This window comes from Colossoma macropomum, unplaced genomic scaffold (genome assembly GCF_904425465.1).
Source record: "Colossoma macropomum unplaced genomic scaffold, Colossoma_macropomum, whole genome shotgun sequence".
NCBI lineage: Eukaryota > Metazoa > Chordata > Actinopteri > Characiformes > Serrasalmidae > Colossoma > Colossoma macropomum.
The window spans coordinates 23,508,998-23,529,832 of NW_023494798.1; the positions used below are offsets into that span (position 1 = coordinate 23,508,998).

General features: G+C 40.1%; 1 protein-coding gene across 1 annotated transcript in view; it reads right to left on the bottom strand.

Annotated features, from left to right (window-relative positions):
- The window catches only part of gse1 (Gse1 coiled-coil protein), a 290,630-nt gene that overhangs the window by 267,930 nt on the left and 1,865 nt on the right, over positions 1-20,835 (bottom strand). The window lies entirely within an intron of this gene.

Consider the following 20,835-nt stretch of genomic DNA (forward strand, 5'->3'; position numbering starts at 1 on the left):
ACACTGACCCTTTGTGGATAAGACTGGTGATCACTAGAGTTTTGGTCCAAACTGGTCCTTCCCATTGCAAATCTGAACAGGGCTGGTTGATGCCACTGTCACTTCTTAATTATGTTGGTAGTTAAGGTGTAAGGTCCATGGTGTAAGGTCCTGAAGGCCTAACCAATGGAAAAAACTGGCTTGGCTGCATCTACCTAGACACCATGGGAAGAAAATCAGGTTAGTATTTCAAGTTATTAACCACTTTGTTTCCAACCAAAATCTAAGACTAAAACTTTCTAAGGGCATGAGGAAGAAACTTTGATAGGCTCAAAAGGGGATACCATCCACCTCCAGTCAGCACAGCATAGTAAATCAGTAACATAAGAAGAGTAGTAACAGTAACTAACGGTTAATAATAATTAGGGAAGGAAATAAGGAAAAAAAATCTTAATATCTGTTAATATAACTTGGTCCATTCATTGTGAAATGTTCACACAATGCAAGGGGCAGCTAGTGTTTTTAAATAACAGACTGAAACAGACTGAAAAATACTTTTGTTCTGATAAGGTTTTCTTATGACAGTGCTGCATTCTTTATTTTTACACCTATACTGTTATACCAAAATGCTGTAAGAAGTAATTGGCTAATAACCAATACCCACAGCTCTTAATGTTTCCACACACCTGGAAGACATCCCACACACGTTAGATTAATAACTCTCTCTCTCTTTCTCTCTCTCTGGCAGCTGTGACTCAGTCCAGCTGTGTGTCTCTGTTCCACCTGCCAATGTTCTCTCACACCTGGAGGACATCCTATACTCTAACACTGCAAATACGAACATAGCTTCCTCTCTCTCTCTCTCTCTCTCTCTCTCGCTCTCCCTCTCCCTCTCTCTCTCTCTCTCTCTCTCTCTCTCTCTCTCTCTCCTTCCCCTGCCCACTCTTCCAGTCTTCCTCTTTCCCTATCTATCACTCCAGAATTCCACCGTATGGATCGTGCTTCCTGGTTCATGTGTTAATCTTCTTGCACATCACGCACAAAGACACACCTTGTTATCCAGCTGTGAGGTAGCTTTTCCTTCCTCTCTCTGTGCTTGGCTAGCTGGATCTGGCTGGAAGTCATCGGGGAGGTTTCTAGCTGGCTCTTTCTACCCTGTAGTTAGCACACAGCTGTGTAATTAGCAAAGTAAATGCAGAAGTGGGGGAAATCCTGTGGGCTGCTGGGTAGGCCAGAGCATCTCCTCTCTGAGATGCTGCTCTCTGGACTCTGCACCTACTAGCCCTTCAGTTCCCTGAGCTGAGAGCCCTACACAAACACCGAGCCCTAAAACAACAATTCACCCAAAATTACATTTACACAAACTTCCCTTCAAACACAGTCGATCAACTCGATGTTCAGTGCCAGGTTTGATTCTTTTGTTTTCCACTGAAGTAAAGAGGCTAATAACAAGCAATGGAAGCTTATATCCAAGGGAAAGGAATGTTCTGCTCTCAATCTCATTTATTTCTTATAGTCATTGTTAAAACCTTTAAGAAATCAGTGTGAGATTTTAGAAATTTTCTCGTATTTCTGAAATTCAGCTCTTGAGAAACAGTCAAAATATTTACATAAGAAAAATGTAAGATCTCATCATTTTCACAAGCAGCTCTCTTCAACTTTCTTTACTTTATTATAAACTTACAAATTAGATTTGTAATTTAGACAGTTTTGCATTCTATTTATTTAAGACGATAACATAACATATCCAATATATGTAAGATGCCAATTTTATTTGGTACCTTGACCAGGCTGTTGAGTCTATTCATATTAGGGTTAACATACCAAGCCACAGGTTAAAACAGATTCAATAAAACTTTGATAGAAAGAGTCAACATGTAAGTACAAGAATTCATCTTCCTCAGATAGAAAAAGTGCTGCTGCACTTTCTTACAGATAAAAATCTACATGCCAGAAATCTTTACCTTGACAGAGAAACATTTATGTAAATGATCACGTTTTTCAGGTACCTCATGTTATTTTTCACAGACATGTGAAAAAGTGCATTATAACATGCAGAAAAAGTGTGTATGTGATCACATTTTCATATCATGTTAAAATACGCATGTTTTTTCTGTAAGAGTTAGCAGTCTATCAGAGTAGAAGAAGACTTGGGCCCATACTCATCAAACTTAACAGAGTAGGAGTGCTGATCCAGGCTCTTCTTTCGTTTAAGATGAACACAGGAACAGATTGTAGATCAGCACTCCTACTGAGACTAAGAGAAAGACATTCTTTCATTCGGATAGTTGGTATAGTGTAGTGGGTAACGCCTCTCCCTTCTACACTATAGACTGGGGTTCAAGCCTCAGCCTGGGCAAGCACCCTACACTATACCAATAAGAGTCCTTGGGCAAGACTCCTAACACTACCTTCGCCTACCTGTGTAAAATGAACAAATTGTAAGTCGCTCTGGTGTCTGCCAAGTGCCATAAATGTAAATGATAGTCATAAGTCGCAAACTTAAATCATCACACACTTGCCTCAAATCATGTTGATTTACTTATGTGGTTTCTGACACTGTATTACATCTATTAACTAGTAAAAAGGAGGGTCTAAGATAGCTGCTACTGATGTTTTTAGCTGTGTAACATAGTTATGTCCATTCTTATAGAACACAGTGTGCCATACAGTGCCAGAAATCACAAAAGAAAGTCTACTTGAGGTGATTTAAAAGCTTGACGCAGTTTGAGGCAAGCAATACATTAGCCTCGAAGCTCCCTGCTAAACTAAAAAAGCCAGTTTCAAACACCCAACATGACTTAACTGATCAACCACATTTGGATTATTTTTCTAAACACTCACTCTAAGAAACAGCCAGCCTTACTTGGTTGTAATCCATTTGTAACAATGTAAATCAAACTATGACGGCTAAAACAAGCATAAACTATATCTAACATCATATTAACATGCAAGACGGGTCAAGAACAGAAGCTGACTCGTTGCTCTTTACTCTGTATGGGAGCACATGCATTTTATTATAAGAATCTCTAAGCCAGACTGACCAAAGTACGCTCTCTTTCTCTCTCTGCATCAGAGACACAGTGTCTGTGCTCTGAATAACACATTACTTCAGCTGAGCTAAACTAGCTGGGAGGTTGAGGAGGGATGTGTGAATGAGGCGTGCAGTGATGAGAGCTCACAGGACAAAGACTCAGACTGGAAGGCTCCAGAATGTCACAGTTTACTTGTTAAATCGCACAAAACACTAATAAACTCAGTGGCTCAGGCTGGGATGCAGGTTAGCAACAGACTAGATAGGTGTTGTAATGGATAAGACTCTCTTGGCCTGATGTACTAAGACTTGTGTCAGTTTAAGGTGCAAATTTCACAGATTCGGTTTGTGTGTTATGGGTGAAAACTGCTGCACGAGCCTAAATGTGCAGATTATGAACTGTGTGCATGGAAAAGGGCAAAATGCACTCTTCCTTACACATATGTCTTTGATGGTAGGGTAGCTGGGCAATATGACAACATATATCATTATTGTGATAAATGATGTCACAGTAGAAAATAATACGCTTTTCTGAATATTGTGGATATCGTCAGTACTTCTAGAACCCTGACCAACTGCATGTTTCATCATAAAGACAGCCAAATTAGTCCCGTTTAACTGGATATAGTGCAACACAGTACACCAAATATTGAATAAAATTCATTGTATTCAGTTTTTGATAGCAATTTTTAAAAATGTGTTATTTTTAGCAGTTTTTTCTGTTCCAGCTCATCAGATGTCTGAAAAAATAAACATTGCAACATATCATGTATCAATAAAACAAACCTTCTACTTTTATTCTAAAGTATCGCAATATTATATTTTTGCCATATCACTCATCTCTAGGTAGGAAGACGCAAAATGTGAGCAGAGATATCACACACACAGCAGATTACATATTTCACCTATTTCACTAAAGTTTGAACACCTCACAGCTGTCAGTTTTGTGCTGATTTTCCTCTGCTTTTTAAAAACAGGCGTAACTTTGCATTATTGTCTCAAAAGACTTCCTCTAACAATGGCAGCAGACACAGCAGTTAAATGGAAGGCATGAACCTCCAACATGTGCTGAGAGAATTCTTAGCATCAGAATAACACTGTATAAGCTTTCGGGACAAGTTGTTAGAAGATGAGGCGCAAGACGTACGGTGAAGCAGCCGCAATATGCACGAGCAGTCCATGTTATTGATTCACAAATTATATATTTTTAGCTGGAACAGAATTACACTGCTGTAGAATATTTTGTTGGCACAGCTCATCATTATTAGCTATTACTAGCTTCATTCATCATTAGCTATGACATTTTTGCTTTTTAACTTTGCCTAGAGTTTGATTATTTCACTGCGCCTTTTAAACGCTGTGGCTCTAAAGGTGAGCCGTTAGTGGGCGGGGCTGCACGCAGTTTGCATGGTAAACTGCAATCTCCGTAAATTGAACGTTAAATTCAAGTGCGTTTTGGCCACACATTGGGGTTACATCGAGGCACATTCTGCACCGCGCCTGCTCCCGTATGTACATCTGGCCCTTTGTCTCACTCAATCACTCATCTCTTTCTGTTTCCCTCCTCAAACAAAACACACTTATGTCTCCCTCCCCTGCCCACCAAAACACCTTCAGCCCCCTCGCTCCCTTACCAACCAAAACACTCAATCATACCTTGTCCTTCCATATGGAACATTGTTTCAGTCATTCATCAACAAACCTTTCAGGATTTGTCCGTTCACTTTACCGCAAAAGCTCTCATTCCCTCATTCCCTACTTCCACAGGCTCTCTCTACAGATGACTGAATTCCCTTCTTTATTTAGACGTGACCTCATCCCATTTCTTTGCCTTTATCAGTGTGTGTATGTGCATAACTGTGTGTGTGTCCACCTGACATGAGGGCATGTCTTGAGATTTTTACACAAAACCTACTTAGCATGCATCACAAAACGTGTTATATATTAGCAAGTCCAGGTGTACTTTTTCATTCATTCCCATGATGAAGTGCAACAGACCAGCATAGTATCTCTTCCTTTTAAAAAGCTCAAATGGGAATGTTCTTTGCTTTTTTTAAATTAAAATGCACTATGTAAACATTGTTAAAGTGCCAATAGCATGGAAAGCTCAGTTTCCCTTGCTTTTTAAATAAAGGAGTTTGAAGTTGGAAGGTAACATTGTTAAAGTTTAAAAATATACTATTCGCTTCCCAGTCCACACAGTCTGTATGGAAACTGAGCTGCAAAACCAGCCTGTTTGAATTCATTGTTTCAATGATGTCATGAGAAATATGACGAACGCCTGACGCTCCCGCAGCTTCAGTTTCGTCTTCGCCAGCATCACATGAGCAAGTATAAAGTTCCAGTGGTTGACAGCTGGACTCATCACCCATCACCTCATCACGAATGTCGAGTTGTACTGACGTAAAAGTTGCATGAATTACGATCTGGCTGTTCAGACTGAATCGCATTGCCGCAGATCGGATACGTATCGGATTTCAGTACCACATATGAAAGCGTCTCAATTGAAAATGTCAGATTCGATGCGTTTTTTGCTGTTCACACTGCCACAAAGATGACACATCTGTGTCACATTTCAGGAAAAAGATCGGATTTGGGCCACTTTTACCTGCTGTGTAAACGTAGCCTTAGATACGGAAAAGAGAAAAGCATGTCTATCATCAGGAGGGTCAGTGGCATGCAGGTGAGGTTTACAGCAAGAAGCTCCATGTTGGTCAAACTAGTCCAGAAGGCTAGTGAGCAGTGGGCTCTCGATCAGAGCGGATAAAGCAACAGCATCAGACCGCGCAGGATGGGCAGCTAGCACAGAAACACACAGGCAGTTTTATATATATATATATATATATATATATATATATTATATTATATATAATATATTTTTTTTTTAACAAATCAAATATTGATGCATCAAGCCTAAAAATGTGTGTATCATTACACCCCTTAAGGAAACTTAAGATGTAGAAACAGCCTGTTTTGAATTCATCATGGTTGTGACATCACAGCCATGAGTATGTTTGCATATGACTGCTCTTTCAAACTACAGCAGTCTAGCTCACCCACTCTGCTCGAAGTGATAAGCAGTGTAATTACAGACAGTCTGTAGCAGAGTTAGATGGAGGAAGATGATTGGACATTATATTGTCCCTGGATGTCTGGAAACAAATGCATTACTAGAGCCTTTTAAAAGATCTAGACTTCCAAAAAGAGTCGCTGAAGTTTATTTTTCCCATAATTCCGAGGTTTTTTCCGAGGTAACATTTTGTTCTGCATGTTTCAGACCGACTGCTTTTTGAATAAAGCACAATACAAGACACCAAGGCACTACAAGGGGCAAGCCAATCAGAATATAGCTTATTTACATTTATTGTATCATTTTTAAAGGGACAGTAACTAGCATGATTTATACTAAAGGATAAATAGCTATTGGGAAATGGTCATGTGAAAATGAATTTCCCACTGTTTTTGGTACATAAACCACATTAATCTTGTAAGTGTTTTGTACTGATGACAGCAATAGATAGAAGTTCTATGGACTGAGAGTCCAGAAGAAATAGAGTATGAGCTGTTGGGTCAGACCATGTGCTCTTCAGACCATGCGCTCACCAGCCTCTGCTGTGCTGGGAGTAGATAAGAGCCGAGTCAGAACGGACCAGTCAAGGTGAGGGGGGCCAGGTTGATGTATCACATGAATGGGCCTGGCCGACAGGAAAGGGTGGAAAAAAAGAGCTCTCTTTCTCTTCTGACAGAGAGCGAAAGGAAAAATAAACAGTGATTTCTGCCACCGGCTTGTCCAGGCCTTCAGCTTCCGCTGCCTGAGCGCTCAACATCGCACTGCGAGTAAACACCCTCAAACAGTGAGAAACACGCAGACGAGCTTTCTCTGCACTACCAACTACTGTAGACCTGTTACATACACACACACACATACTTGTCTTTCCACAGTATCAGGACGTGGGGTCATACTTCCCATGTGCATTAATACATAACTATTTATATGCAATAAGAATTTTTGGTAACACTTTACAAAAGGGCATTCAAAAGGCTACTGACACATACATAAGCCTGTCATGATAACTGAAATACACCTACATTAACTTTTAAAACGCTTATTCCAACAAGTGTCAGTTGTCATAAAGGCCACTTTTGTCTCTTTTCTGATGTCATTTCATCTCAGCAAGCATCGACAGCTGATGCTCATTAGAATATGCCTTTGTAAATTTCTAGCTTTATGTTGGTTATCATGAATGGCTTATGCAGATGTAATGAATGTTGCCCTTCAGTAACCCTAAATTTAACCTCAGTAACCAAAAAAAGGAATTCATTACCTTTTCAGTTTTAAATAAATGAAATATGTAGCTTTTGTAAATCTCAGGACAATTTTGGTAGGTTATTCCTGTTTTCTCTGGTTTTCCAGGAGAGAACATTTTCTGCAAATACACATTCACACTCATTTCTGGTGCCCTTATGGACATGGTCTTCAAAAAGCAGAGCATCTACCACAAAGGCTGAGAAAAAGAAGAGAGAGATAAAGAGAGAGAGAGAAAGATAAAGGCAGAGAATTAGAGTAGAGTCTGAAAGAAATAAAAAGATGTTCCTGGCCTGCTGCCAGAGCTAGAAATCAGCACAGTGTTCTGGGGGGCTTTGCAGCCTGGGGCCAGCTTCTGGCTGAGCTGCCAAATCTCAGGGACCCTGTCTGGGAGGCCTGACAGGGCCTAGCTGGAGCCAAGAGCAGAGGCCTGGGCTAGGTGCTTCAATTCCCTCCCAAAACCCCTTCCAGGCGCTGGCTGGCCCCAGTCGAGCTCCCAGGTCAGAGGACAATGGCTGGGTGGCACAGAGTGAGGTTCACACGGGACCAGAGAGACTCCCTCATTCATTCAGTTCAGCTTGAGTTCAGCAGAACACAACAACAGAGAGGCTGAAACCTGCCAAGAGTGAGCACACACATACTCTCACACACACACGCCAGCCCGAAAGACCACCAAGCAACTACCAACTCTTGTGGGTTGAGGGGTGGAGTATAAAGTAGCATCAATGTAATGACAATGACAGATCATCAATAAATAAAATGAAAAATACAATCTATTTGTCAGAAATTCTAAATTAAGTTGAAATTCTACTTTAACTAATCGATCAATTGATGCCTACAAATAAAAATCCAAAATATTTTAGTCTTGTTAAATTTCTCACAGGCTAATGCACTGCACTTTACTGAAGTCAGGAGAGGTCATGAGCTGTTGCTACTGTTGCTATAACTTTCTGGAATCTTATCTTGAGATAACGAGCTCATTATCTTGTGATCTCAAGAAAACAACTTTGTTATCTTGAGATCACAAGACAATTGTTATCTCGAGATAACTTTGTTATCTCGAGATAACATGATAACTAACTCATTAATTCAAGATAACAACTTTGTTATCTTGAGATAACAATATAATCAACTCGTTATTTCAGGATAACAACTTGTGTTATCTCAAGATAACAAGATAATTAACTCGTTATCTCAAGATAACAATCCAGGAAGTTATAATTACCTTATGGCTTCTCTGGACTTCCATAGCACTTTTAAAATAAACAAAAAGTAAGTAACTGAGTTAACTTGAAATGTGTACTGAACTTCAAATATTAAGTTAACAAATCTAAAACACAAATTATTCAATTGAATTAACTCAATTTTCAGTTAACCAGATCACCTTAATTTTTATGTTTAAAAGCTGCCTAATTATTAACAGTATAGATTTGTGGAACTTGCTCCTACAAAGCAAATGACCCCAGCAAACCAGACTAAAAGTTGGTAACAAAAGTAGAGGAAGAAATAGAAAAAGTGGAGAGAAAAGCTAAAATGAAATGGGGTAAATGCAGGGGGAGGGGATGCCATCTGACAATCTGACATGAGTATTCAGGTCCCGTTGTGCTTGACATATATATATATAAATATATATATATATATATATATATATATATATATATATATATATATATATCAAGCTGTAGTATGAATAAGAGCCTCATAAACACTCTCATAGTCCATTTATCTAACAGTGCATCAGTACATAATATATATCATTGTTGTGCAAAATGAAAAAGTATATATAAAAATATATTCTCTACAACATTTGAGCACAATCACTGACCTTTACATTGCTTGAACATTTCATGATGAATGGACCAATAGAAATGCACCAAAATTACTTTGAATAAAATCTCTTCACATTAACTTTCATTAGATGTAAAGAGCGTTTTTAGCCTTCTCCTGTAAAGTTACCATTTTGAAGATGCTTGTTTTCTTCTTCAACAACAACAACAGGTTGAGCTGTGATTAGAAGTGTTGATAGGTGTCCACTCCTGCAGCTCAGACCCTAAATCTGACCCCTTATTAGAGTAAAGCAGTACACAAGCTATGACAGCCTCCACCTGTGTGACCTCTGACCTCACTTTCCCTTGCATCTTTTCCCAGTTCCTGACAAAGGCATGTGACCTGCATGGGAATGTCATCATGTGCTAAAGTGTGACTGTCAGCACATGCATGAGTTAACACATCCTCTACACAGAGCACACTTCTGCATGTTTTAATGCACAATTTGAGTTTATTTGCTGAACATATTGGGGAAAAAATAAAACATGAAGATGTTTTATATGTAAAAGTGATGGCACATTTCATATTTTATGTTTTATTTTTCTCCGATATGTTATACTTGGCAAATAAATAGAAACTGTGCACTAAAATTTGCAGAAAAATGGTCATATTTAAGTGTGTTCTCTGTACAGGATATGTTACCAAAACAAACAAATTGGGGGTGTTTAAACTTGACTGTACATACACACACAGATATAAACACATTGCCAGTCAAAAGTTTAACAATAAGAGTTTTTCAAAATGTTTTCAAAAATTGTTGGTTTGAAATAATGTAATAATAATATAATATTAAATAGAAGATTGTTTAGATCTTGCCATTTTCTGTGCAATAGCTGCATAACTAAAATAACTATAGAAATATATAGAAATATCACTTTTAGGAATAATACCAAACTCCTTGAACTTTGTTGTGATGCCAGCACTCACCAGTACTCAAACCCTTTAGGTGTTTTAACCACCTTTAGGCTAATATCAATATGTGTTTTTCAGATCATCATTTAGGCAAAACCTCCCCTTCATAACAATGAAGACACTTTGATGAACATGAAGAATACAGAATTAGTAATTAGCTGTTTTAGGTTTTAAAAAAGCAGATATCTTTCTTATTTAATGTATATGTAACTGCAAAAATGTACTATTACTCGGAACAACACATAGGACATGAAGCCTACCTGAATGGACAAAGCTTACTCTTAGTTACTTCAGTTGCTTTGGTATTCAAAGAAGGCACTGCTAACCACAGTCAAAGTAGGACCGTCTATGAATAAATCTAGATTTCTCCAGAAACACAGCAACATTTTACTTCTTCACTCTTCCCTCTGGATACTTTCTCACATCCTCCTAGCCTTCCACATCAAGTTCTTTGCTGCTGAGAGCGAGCTTAAGGGAAAGTTGATTTAAGAGGGGGCGCTCCAGGGAGGTCTTTACAGGTTCATCAAAGATCAAAGGACATTTTTATTTTCCAGGCTTCCCTATGACTCACAGCCGACAGCACAATCCCCCTCTTTCAGGAACGGGCTGCGCTCCAGAGCCTGAGTCGAACGCCCGAATGTCAGAGGAAGAGATAGAGAGAAAGAAAGAGAATTGTGAAGCGCCCTCATGTTATAATAGCGGTCTCAGCTTCTGAAATATTATAGGATTCACAGCAATCTTCTGCTGGTTGGTCTCTGTGCCCTCAGTGGCATCCGTTAGACTCCAGCAGAACTGCTGGGAGAGCACAGTGAGTGCGCTGCTGTTGCTGCTTGATTTCAGCACTTTAAAATGTAGCGAAAGGGCAAATGGATAAACGGGTTTCCTGGCTGTTCGTGCTACTTTCTCAAGGGTGACAGGAGACAGCTGTAGTTCCGCAGTGACACTATGGAGAACAACTGTGTGTGCGTGAGTGGAACTACACAAAGCAGAGGCTTCTGGGTCATGGAGACTTATGACACAAAGGTCCTATGAGGAATCTACAGTGAGCTGGAGGATTGCCAGAGGTGGGAATGCATGCACACATGCTTACTCACCCTCACACACAATCTAGAGATGCATCCAATCACTCTTAAGATTCTAAAGGGAGGATTCTTACTTTTAAAGTGAAAGTTTGACCAAAAATCTAATTTACCCCTAGTTTAAAATACAGTCAGTCACCCAAGACTTGTTTGGTGTCTGAAGTTTAGCTAGTATAGGAAGGAATGTACACCAATTAGCATCATGCAAACTGCATGCCTAATGCCTGGCCAGGATAATCAGGCCAAATTTAAGATTTCCTGACAATCGTGAAAGGTCTCCCGACGTCAGGGTGATATTAGACAATGATCTTTCCAGATTATCCTGTAGTGTGGGGTGTCCGTAATCCAATCTCTACTCCTCCAATCTACTCCCAGTGCAGTCGCCCCGATTGTGAATCGTAAATATTAAACATGCTCAATATTTACGACTCAGTATCCTGTAGTGTGGGGTGGACACTGTTTCTCTGGTGTTAACATCATGCCTGAAAGACTGTCAACCAATGAGAGCCAAGCTGAACAGAACTTGTTAGTGTGTATGAAAAGCATCTAAATCAAGAAATTTATCTACATTTGTTTCTTCCAATTTTTCTGTGCAGAAAGCAATAGCCTCACTGTCATCCACCATGTTTGTTTAGTTCTAAAGTCACATTAGTTTTCTAGAAACTCCTGCGAGGTTTTGAGGATCAGAACCATTGTTGGCACTTGTGTTCAAACACATAATCTGAAAGTGTGTGGTGTTTCATTCAGGGCAGATTGTGTAGTGTGGGAACTTTCATGACTAACAACAATCAAGGACAGAAAAATCAGTAAAAACTATCATGTGTGGGGTCTCACGTTTTCAGCATCAGTTGTAGTGTGGGCCAAACATAAATCATTACACGTCTGGATCAAACTGCACTGAGTTGTTAAGCAACCTCAAATAGACTTGTTTATGTCCAGGTAACATTGTATAAATTTGACTGCAACCGAACCATCTCTGTAAACAGACATCGGAAATTATCATCATCACACATCCATAAACAAATGAAGATGTGTATACAGAGCACATGACACAGTACACAAAACAGAAAGAAGAAAACAAGATCTACTGAAATGATCTTTCTTCTCTCACGGCTAAACGCATGGTGTAGCCACAGGGGCGCCTGGAACCTCCAGATTTCTAACTACTCCAAAAAAAGTAAAAAGTCCTTAGTGAAAATGTAATTTTTCTTGTGCTTGTATAACGCAGGATGAATATAATGTCCTCAACTACTCACCCTTGACATCTTCAAAAGGTAGGACTAATTGGTTAATTAGTTAATATTTAATAGCATGGCATCATATCAGCTGTTGATGACATCATGATGTTAACCAGGTATATATATGTGAGGTCTTCAAACCTGTATCTTGATCTATCTAACCTGTGTTTGAAATTTCATTTTTTAATTTTTTATTCTTTTTAAGGAAGTTATAATAAGATCGGCTAAATGTCTAGTTTGTGGTTGTCAACCTTTATAATAATGTCTCTGGGACTTGCTAGCTGCCGCCCCCAACCTGTAACCAGTACTCCCCTAAAATAAAATTCTGGCCCTGATGCATGCATACACACACACACACACACACACACATCTTTGAGTCATCCAGGTTCCTTCAGCCCCAGAGAGGTCCTCTTTCTCCTCCAAATCTGGATGGATCTTCTTTCCATCTCTCAGCCAAGTTAAGACAAACAGCCCTCCCACCATTCATCCATCTACCCCATTCACAGCACCCTCGCGCTCCCCTTCTCTCCATCTCTCCTCAAAAAAATCCTCCTCCGCACACTCACAGCACTAAAAAACACAATTCCAGCAAGCCTCGTTCAGATTCACACAACTTCCCCACTGAATTGGGAATCAGCTTCCAGGAGCTTGAAAGTAAATCCCCCCAAATTCCACAGGATTTGGGCCGAGAAACACAAGCCTGAGTGTCACAAGCTGTTCCCGCCTTGATGGGGACGCCGTGCTTCATCTGTGGGGCAGTTTGAGATCAAGGACACGGTAACGTTTGGAGTCCATCTGGGGAAGAGCAAAAAAACCAGACAATCGCAAGCAGCAGCCTTGCACAATCACTGGCAGACGCTGCACTTGATTGAAACCTTTTGGTTTGTGAGTTTACTAAAATGTAAGTGAACTTGGCATATCTGAAGAACAGCTTTGTAAATAATTAAAAGACATGAGAAACACAGTATGAACCATCTAATGTAGAAAGAGGAGCCTTCTCTTTCATAGCAACCACTACAAGATTGGACAAGCTTTACAGAACATAGATAAAAATACCAGTCAATCCAATGAGAAAGAGTAGTGTACTTTTAAAGTTGTCCAAATGGCCTGACTGCATGTCTTTGGACTGTGGGAGGAAACCGGAGTATCTGGAGGAAACCCACGCAGACACGGGGAGAACATGCAAACTCCACACAGAAAGGACCCTGGTCGCCCAGCACCCTTAGCTCATTTACATAAAAAATAAATAAATAAATAAATAAACAGTCATACACACACACACACACACAAACTAAGGTATGCAGCTTCAGATAATGTTCACATCAACCATCAGAATGGGGAAAAGATGTGATGAATTCGAGCGTGGCATGATTGTTTGTGCCAGATGCGCTGGTTTGAGTAATTCTATAACTGCTTTTCATACACAACAGTCTCTAGCATTTACTCAGAAATAAGGAAAAATATACCAGTGAGTGGCAGCTCTGTGGACAGAAACATCTTGAGAGAGGTCAGCGGAGAATGGCCAGGTCGATGGCTTGGATGGGCTACAACAGCAGAAGACTATGTCGGGCTCAACAATTGAAGATTTGAAAAATGTAGCCTGGTCTGATGAATCTCGATTTCTACAATACAGATGGTGGGGTTAGGAACAGATGCCAACAGCATGACCCAATCTGCCTCTTGTTAATGGTCCATGTTGGTGGAGGTGGTGTAATGGTGTGAGGAATGTTTTCTTGGCACACTTTGGGCCTGGTAATACCAATCAATCATAGCTTGAATGCCACAGCCTATTTGAGAATTGTTGCTGACCATGCGCATCCCTTCATGGTCACTATTTATATTATCTTCTCATGCTAGTTCCAGCATGATAATGCACCAGGTCACAAAGCGAAAGTCACCTCGAACTGGTCTCATGAACATGACAATGAGTTCAGTGTTCTTCAGTAGCCTTCCCAGTCACTGGATCTGAATCATATAGAACACCTTTGGGATAATATATTTATATATACACATTACGTGCAGTAAAATAAACATTACCCACGGCAAGGGAAAGACAGTTCTGTTAATAGTAGCATTTCGCTAGCTAGCTTGTTTTACTTGTGTCATTGATTACTCTGGATGTTAAAAGAGTGCAGGTTAGAATTTGGAGTCAAATTTAGAGATGGTGTACCCTTGTCTGCAGCAGATTTTGCCGCAATCCAGCACCAAACGTTTAACAAGTTGTCCCCAGACGTATATTCTCATGGACAGTGCATAGACAGGTCAGCTGGGTCAATGCTGGAAGGAACAAGCAATTACAGATGCAGATTAACATACAGTGTGTGCATGTCCTGAGAAAGACACATAAACTTACAAAGTAAACAGTCAAAAGAGTTTTCCTGTTCAAGAGGTGGGTCGTAGCTGATTCCTGTTCCAGGTCTGACCCCTGCTTCTAAAGCTTGACATGCGGCCATCACCAGTGCCTCATGGGAAATGCAGTATTTCCTACGCTTGGGCGAACTGTGCAGCAGTAATGAGAGAGAGGTCACACACCCAGCGTTAGCTCACATTACACAGCATACCTACTTTACGACAATGTGGACAAATGACCAGGAGAAAGTCTTGGCATCTAAAAAAAATGAAAATAACAGGCTTTGTTCTGTCTCTCACTATTTATTATAGGACCTTTTTGTGCTAGGACATCGCATATATGAGAGATATCTTGCACATATATTTCAGATATGAAGAAATATTTGTTCATATATTTTTCTTCTAGCCGGTATACTGTCTGTATGCAGACCACCATCTGTTTCTATCAGTTCTATGTATCATTAATCATTAAACTCAGGCGATACGGCCAGCATACCTGCATGGATCTCTTACCATGCCAAGTACTTCACTCACTAAATATTCAGTATTCATGTGAAGTACTCTAGCTACAGAAGACACACACGCTCACACGTGCACACACACACACATAGCTCTATGAACACAGAGGAACCCTTAGGGCATTTTAGGCATTCAGAGAAGGCATGATTTCTAAGAACTCATTTTTATTTAATAGAATTAACTGTACTTAAACTCTGCACATATTGTATTAATAGTCTTACTTTACTTTGACTTCCAACTTAAGTTTTGGTTGGAAACAAACGAGTTAAATTCTTTAAATGCAAAATAATCTCTAGTTAGATACAACCAAGCAATTCCTCATATTGCTAAGGACTTCAGGAGCTGGGGCTGAAGGTCTTATACATCAGATTACCTACAATTTAGGAACCAAAGGTGAAATTAACCATTCATGTTTTTATTTATAATGGGTGGAACCAATTTTGTGACTGAAAACATTACTTTGGGCCTTCTGGAAGACCTGGTCACTGACTGAATACAAGTTGTAGTAAAGGTTTCAGTCAGTATTTTGAAATGTAAAAGAGTGACAATAGCTATATTAAATAGTCACTGTAAAACTGCAACATGCACATGTTAATATCTGTTACAAACCTAAAATTAAAATGTTCATATGCTTGTCCCTTAACTTAGCACTAACATACTAGAAGGCCATTGGGGCTAGCATAGAGGTGTGTTTTCCTTGTTTTTTGACCTCATTTTGCCATTCATGGTCTGAACTGAAGGTCTAGCTCTAATATTTACAGCTCACCACTGTCTATGAGCAAAGTCTGTTCACATAGATTCCTGACTCCATCACGTCCATCTGGACAAACCCACAAACATTCACTCACACACATACACAAACACACACACACTTTTCAGTGCTATTGTGAATGTGTGGTTCATCCATGTCTGAAGAATTAATTTCTCTGCTCTCTTATCAATGGAACGCCACGGATGTGCCTTCATGTCAACATGTAACATGTCGTACACACACATGAAAAGAATTAATACTGCAGAACCTGTTCACACTGTATTAACCTCAAAAATTGCACGGAGCAAAGTTATATGGCTAGCAAGCTAGTCAACCCCAAGCTAATTCTGTCTAGAGGTCTAAATACTCAAGAGTTCATGCTGGAGGCTACAGTGAGTGATGGTCATAGAAGTGTAGGCTTGCATTAGACATTAGCCTAGTTAAACTCTGACCTAGTCCCTAAGTTTGACCTCTGGCTAGATGTGCCATGCTATACTCGCTAAAGCTGGTCGAAGGTTAGCTGAGCTGCACTAACTGAGGTTGGTCTCAGGTTAGGCGTGCTTTGTGTAATTATGGTGGATCCAGTCAGAGCTAAGCTCTATATATATAGTGTCTGGCTCCTTGGCACCAGGGCCCAGCATAGCTCCCATTACACCGGCTAATTTGGACCTAGCCAACAAGCAGACGCCAATTCTACGGTTTACCACCTCTCGAAAAGACATGCACTTTACACACAGCGGAAGAGCAAAGGAGGGAGAAGTGGGAGAGAGATATGAGGAAAAAAGCTTTGCCTTTGCATAAAGCACCAAATTATGTTAATGCAGTAGAGTTCCACCAGGAACGAAAGAGAAAAAAGTGTTACAAAAAAAAGTGTACAAGACATACAGGATAAGTGCATCTTCAAAATGACCTGTTTGTTTGTAGCTACCATAAGAAATGCATTTGAAAACCCCAGCTGTCCTTTACATGCTGTAAACTGTCCATGTCCATGTAGACCAACAAAACAACAAACATTTCAAGCCTTTTTTAAGATGCATTCAAGAAGATAAGAATTTGTTTTCTATCTTTAAAGTTCTGTTTTGGAGATACGTGGTTTTCTTACGACAGTGACAATATTCGGCTGCTGTTCTGCCATAAGCCTGTAAAGAGGAAAGAAGAGCAGAGCAGAGAAGAGAGCAGATGTGCAAGAACTCTCTTGACACACAAGCGAGAACAGCAGTGCTCTTGAGCGGATCACATGTCGCTGGACGGCACAGCACCTGTTTCTTCCACCACGGGACCCATTACTACCCCCATCCCTTTCTCCCCCCTTCTCTGCCATTAGATCATGACTTGGCTCTGCGCAAAAACACCTTGACATCCAGCAAAATCCCCTCCTCACTCCTACCCCCCCCACCCCAAACACTCTGTTTCTCAGGTTCAGGATCATGAGGGGTCATGGGAGGGTGTCCCAGGACAGGATTGAAGTGCTTTCTATCACCAGAGTAGTCTAAATTCATACTGAAGGAAAAGCGTTGTTACATCATATAAATAGTGACTCAAATAGAACTAAAAGTAACACAGCAAAAAAACATAGTTCTCTATAGAAAGGCAGTACATCTTAGTACATCTAATATCTATCAGCAGAGGAATTTTTGGGGCTTCTTCTGGTCTAAAATAAAATGCTAAAGATCCAAAGTGAAAGGTGCGACAAAAGCAAAGCAGTCTGGATGGTGTAACAAACAGATCAGCCAAAGATTAAACAAAAAAAGAGAGATTTAATAACTCTGTGTGAATTGCTAAAGAGAGTGTTTTCATTTTCAGAGTGCGGATCTGTCAGATTTTTTCTTTTAAAGGGAATTCCTTTTCCTAAAATACAATATTAATACATAAACAAAGTCATTCCATGTGGTTTGATGTGAAATGCTCCCTTCTAGAGAAACAGAACTGTTCATAGTGATGGTGAACTTGACGTCTGACATTCTTTTATGATAGTTTTAAGGCAAAGTTTTGGCCTAAAACATATTTTTAAAAATCCTTTCACGGTTGATGTATGTTGATACAAGAGACCTGAGTCAGTTTCTCTGCAATGCACCATTTCATATCAAACCACTCTGAATGGCTTTGCTTAAATCTCAACGATTGAATGATGCAGAGATGAAATATCATTGGAATTCCCCAAGTATATGGATCTGAGTAAATGTAGCTAGTTATTACCTCCATCTATCATACAAATAAGAGTGAAAGGGGAATGCTCTTCAGCCCCATTGCCCTGCTCCTTTCTTTCCTCCTCCTCCTCTCCCCCCCTCTCTCTCTCACCTCTAATGATTTTTGTTCAAAACAGAGCAACATGAGACAGCTGGTGTCTCCAACAAGCCCCTTTCTCTCTCTCAAACACACATACTCACGCACTTTCTCTCTCGCACACTCTCTTGTGAATGACACTCGCAGATGTTCGCGCTCATGTCTTGTTCGGCCCTCCAGCCCCTTACGCTAACCTAATTGTTTGCTATTAAACAGTGAATTCTTCCATGACCAGCATGGCCAGTATTATCTGTCAGTGTTTCCTCTCCATTCCTCGTGCTGGATCAGGCTCATTGTTTCTGCTCTTGGGTGCGTTCCACAGCGCTCAGCCAGTGAAGCCCGTCTGCGCTCCAAGCAAAACACCTTCACAAAGACACCACTTCCTCTACCTCCTCCTCTCTCACTCATCGCTGTCGGAGGCAGACTCAGGAATGACTTAATCCAGCCACTCCAGAGAACAACGCTTAGCGGCAAGGCCAAACAGCTGGACAGTGGAAGGCTGGAGGGATGCTTAGAGCTCTCCTACCTGTAGAGGACATCTACAGGTAGATGAAAACCTTTGTACCTCATGAATTCTACATAATACATTCATTCAGATCTAAACAAAGTCATTCAGAGTGGCTTAATGTGAAATGGTGCATTATAGAGAAACATTCAGATTTTTTTCCAGTGGTGGTGATAGAAACCAGGAGTCACGATGTCAACAATGCAAATATAGCCATTAATTTACTATGCAAAACATACAGATGTCTTCTGTATTTTTCTATGTAATGCTGATAATGAATGTGTGAAAAATTTATATTTGGAGGATGCAATTATGCCTTACAATACATCTATCTGAAAAAATAAATAAATAAATACATTTTTGTATGTACCCCTCTCGTCACTGGGGTGGGACCCTCAAGGGTTCATCTCAGCACCTTTAGTCAGGGAACATAACTGTACCATATATTATTTTCTAAATTGTACTGACTCCACACACCCCGTCTCGTCTCCAGGCCTTTTATTTTATTGCTCTATTTTAAAACATTAGGTCATGAAAAGGTACTAATATGTACTTTTCCACTGAAAAAAACGTAAGGTACACAATTTGACCTTAAAACCACTGTCTACCTTTGAGGTACATTTACACTGTTTGTACCTCGATGAACAAAAAATTTACCTGCACAGAACCTTCATTTCTAACAGTGTATAAACTACGTTGTTTACAACTTAATGATTTAATTATACAGAAATATAGGTGGAAATCCCATTTATCAACACTGGCCACTCACTGAAGAATGTGGTTTACTTCATATTACTTTCATATTATCTAGGGACAGTGACTCAGTCACTAGCATATTGTTGCTGTTCAAACCTTTTGGAACAAAACATAATTTGAAAATGCCAGTTGCTGTTTACACTGTGTCAAATGTTTATAATGAACAGACCAGTTGAAATGGTCTAAAATGCAACTTAATGAAGTCAAGAATGTTTTTTTTCTTCTCCTGTACAGTTACTTTTTTGGAGATATACAGACATTATCCTGTACATTCTATTGGTACTACACTGTCCACTATCTCACTGTACTAAATGATCTTTAAATATGCAATATTTGTAATATATGCATTAATCCTTAGTTGTTGAGTGATGCTATAGAAGAACCACTTTTGGTTCGTTGAAGAATGTTTCAATGGAAAAAAGAACAATTTTTGTGAATGAGGTGTGTTAGTGTGAAGAACCTCCACATAACATAATCTGTACCAATTAAAGACATTTCCCAGTCTGCTTTGTGTCCAATCCAAGAACCATTTTGATTCCTCTATTTTTAAGTGTCTACTGCAATTCATCCCACTTGTACATAGTGTGAGTGGAATGACACAGTTGAGTTGAGATGAGTATCTTATTCACACCCTGGTGCCATCATCACCTTCCTACCTAGTTACACACACAACCATGTACATGCACATGCACATGCCACAGAGCTTCTTGCTCCTATAGCTGCCCTGCTGAGTGGACCCTGCGACCCCTCTTCATGTTACACCTGATGTATGCTAGTATGGTGCACGCACCTCCATTGCTCTCCTCATACGGTCACCCCTCCCTGAACTATTTATTGGCTTACTTATTTACTGGCCTGAGCCTGGTGGCCTCCAGAGGCCAGTGTCCAGCAGCTCTGGTTCAAATGCAGCCTGGAGAAGGCCCTGTCGACCACCAGGGCTTATTAGAGTGGAAAGTTTACTGGAGCAGAGACAGAGTAAACAACAACAAAACAGGGTCATCCTTCACGAGGTGAAAATGCCACACATACAAAGACAAACACACATGCGTGAGTATGCGTTCCACACTGTCTCTCTTGTTTAAACTGCAGAACGTTTCATCAGGCTATCTTGCCTTGTTCTCTATGAACACGCGCTCTGTTTCCTCTCTCAATACCACAGGAGACAGACAAAGCTTGCCTTGGCCCCGAGAGTTAACCCAGTGTGTTTTTAACGGCGGTCGGAGGAAAGCAGCCCTCTCCCAAAATATTTATTTCACTAATGCGACAGGCTCCACACTTTATCTACCCCCTGCCTGGC